Raw genomic sequence first — 3289 nt, 5'->3', positions numbered from 1 at the left:
GACCGGCGCGAGGCGGCTGCGGCTGCTGTGCGTGCGGCGAGAGGACAACCCCCAGCGGCCCCGCCCACGCCGCGTGACGCGCCGGGTCCCGCCCGCCGCGCGCACCCCGCCCAGGCCCCTCCCTGGCGCCGTCAGCTTCTCCTGCTTCAGCTCCGCGGCTCTACTAGCCACGGTCTTCCGACCGTCCGCCCGTTCCCCGTTGCTCCGCAACGCTCCCCTTTCTCCTCCCCACGCCTGTTCCTTCGCCCCAGCACCTCCAGACTCCCCCCTCCCCCTTCAGACCCTCGCCCCGCCGGGCCCGCGGCGCAACGGCCCCTGGGAGTTGTAGTTCATGCTCCTGCGGGGGCGAAACACTGGGCAGACCAAGGACAAAGGGGCGGTCAAGACTACATCTCCCAGAGGACGTAGCGCGCGGGCGGTAGAGGATTGGGGAGGTTTCTAATCTGCCAGTCACTGGGGACCCCTGGCGGGGATGAGGACTGCATCAATCGTAGGGAGTGCTGATTCATGGCCCGACGGGTATTCTTCGGGAAATTATGAGGGGAGGGGTCAAGGGTCTCTGTTTCCGAAATAAAGCAACAGGCCTTTGGGGGGGAAAAGAGAGGGGAGTGGAGAAAGGGATAGAGCGCATCCGCTGTAGATCCACACTGTCGGGGTGGTGCCAGCCCGCAGGATGGTCGAGTTAAGGGGCCAAACCCTGGACTATCAGCCACCCCGCCAAGGTTCCAGCTCCCTATGCCCACCTTGAAGTTCTTGGTTACGACTAGGTGAAAATAAGGAAGGACAAATATCAGCCCAGCCTACTGGTTAATTTAAGAAAAGATGCAACTGTGTGGAGGCTGACCCTTGGAAAGCTCCTTCTTCCTCTCCAGGGCCCAGTACTCAAGATTCAATTCACAGTTATGCTGTGCCTAACACTGGGCTATGATCTGAGTTTGCCCAGTCCTTCTCCCTTCCTGGGACATACACACCGAGATTAGGCTGACAGATTCTTTCCCATATGGTTCTCTTCAGTGAGATTCCATATAGGTCTCACAGACACCCATAGTTTTGACTGCACATTTTACTTACCTAATTTATTCAACAAATACCTATTCAGCACCTACTATGCGTCAACCACTATTCTAAACAATGGTCTTCAACAGTGAACAAAACAGACAAAAATCTCTGCCCATGTGTAACCTAACATTCTAGACATAGAAACAGAAAAGACAAGATAAATAATAAATACGTAAAGTATGTTAGAAAATGATTAATAGATGATGTGAAATGTTGTGTTACGAGAACCTAGAATGAAAGAGTTTGTGTGAGGGAATATTCCAGGCCCTAGGATGCTGGAGGAAGAGGGCACGTTCGTGCAATGAATTACTTAATGTGGCCCTTCTAGCCATAGTCTACAGGGTCGCTATGAGTCGGAATGACTCCATGGCACCGGGTTTTTTTTTAGCCATAGTCTTTGTGACTCCCACACAATGATTGGGTGGAACTATGCACATAAAGTGCTTGTAGACCACTAAAAGGATTGGACGGCTTGCTGCCAATGCAAGTAAGGTGCATGGAACCCTTGCAGAAGTGGGACCATGCAAATAAGGTGTATGGAGCCCTAATGAGGGGATTGGTCAATTTTGCCATTCTGCTAAGCTTAAAGGGAGACATGGAGAGAGATAGGGAGGAGCTCTAACATGGAAGACAGTGAAATACAGCAGCACAGCAGCAGCGAGAGTGGTAGCGGCACAAGACAGCAGGAACCAGGTGATCAGATGACGCAGTGGGCTTCCTGGCCCACGGAGTAAGGTTGTTACAGTGGGTGTGCTGAGTGCCTTCTGGCCAGAGGCTTCCCTGCAGAGTAGGGTGGCCCTGGGCATTTATTGGCAGAGCAAAACAGCTTTGTAACACTTGCCCGAGCAGGACAAAGGCCAGACTGAGGGGCCAAGGGACTGTTCTGATCTGAGAAGAGACCGTCCTGACCAAAGAACTGTATCCCGAGTTGTTCTTGATCCTGAATTGTAACCTGTTGCTTCACTATACCAAGATGCAGTGATTTGAACAGAACAAGGGGACACTGTGTGGTTTAAAATCAGGAAAAGTGTGCCTCAGGATTGTAGCCTTTCACCATACTTATTAAATTATTTGCTGAGCAAATAACCTGAGAAGCTGGGCTATATGAAGAAGAATGCGGCATCAGGATTGGAGGAAGACTACCAAACTTTTGACATCCAGACGATACAGCCTTGCTTGCTGAAAACAAAGAGGACTTGAAGCACTTACTGATGAAAATCAGAGACTACAGCCTTCAGTATAGAGCACACCTCCATATAAAGAAACAAAAATCCTCACGACTGGACCGATAAGTAACATCGTGATAAACAGAGAAAAGATTGAAGTTGTCAAGGGTTTCGTTTTACTTGGATCCACAATCAGTGCCCATGAAGCAGCGGTCAAGAAATCAAATGACATGTTGCATTGAGCAAATCTGCTGCAAAAGACCTCTCTGAACTGTTCAAAAGTAAAGATGTCCCTTTGAGGAGTAAGGTGCGCCTGACCCAAGCCATAATATTTTCAGTCGCCTCATATGCATTCAAAAGCTGGACAAAAAATAAGGAAAACCGAAGAAGAATTGATTCCTTTGAATTATGGTGTTGGCGAAGAATATTGAATAAACCAGGGACTGCCAAAAGAATGAACAAATGTGTCTTGGAAGTGGTACAGCCAGAAAGTTCCTTAGAAGCAAAAATGGCAAGACTTCGTCTTACGTAGTTTGGACATGTTATCAGTAGGGACCAATCCCTGGAGAAGGACATCATACTTGAAAATCGAAAAAGAGGAAGACCCTCAAAGAGATGGATTGACACAGTGGCTGCAACAATGAGCTCAAATATAGCAACAATTGTGAGGATGGCAATACTGTGCAGTATTTTGTTCTGTTGTACATAGGGTTGCTGTGAGTCAGAACTGACTGGACGGCACCCAGCAACAACAAAACTTTCCTAATAAACCCCATAACTGTGTGTACGATCTGTGAGTTCTGTGTGGCCGTTGCAACGAATCATTGAACCCAACGGAGAGGTAGAGAGTGCCATGGGAGGGACGGCTGGTGTCAGAATTGGTAAAAAGATTGGACAAGGAGATATGTCTGACCTCCACCTCATAGCAATCAGCCTTGGCTGTTGGTGCTGATACTGATTCTCCTCTCCCCTTGTGAAGTTAGATGAGGCGGTTGGATGACACCCCCACTACGCCATTGCCACACCATGGTATCACTTAAGGGATTTAGAATGTGTTAAGTTCT

Source organism: Loxodonta africana, chromosome 12 (genome assembly GCF_030014295.1).
Source record: "Loxodonta africana isolate mLoxAfr1 chromosome 12, mLoxAfr1.hap2, whole genome shotgun sequence".
NCBI lineage: Eukaryota > Metazoa > Chordata > Mammalia > Proboscidea > Elephantidae > Loxodonta > Loxodonta africana.
This window is presented reverse-complemented; position numbering follows the sequence as displayed.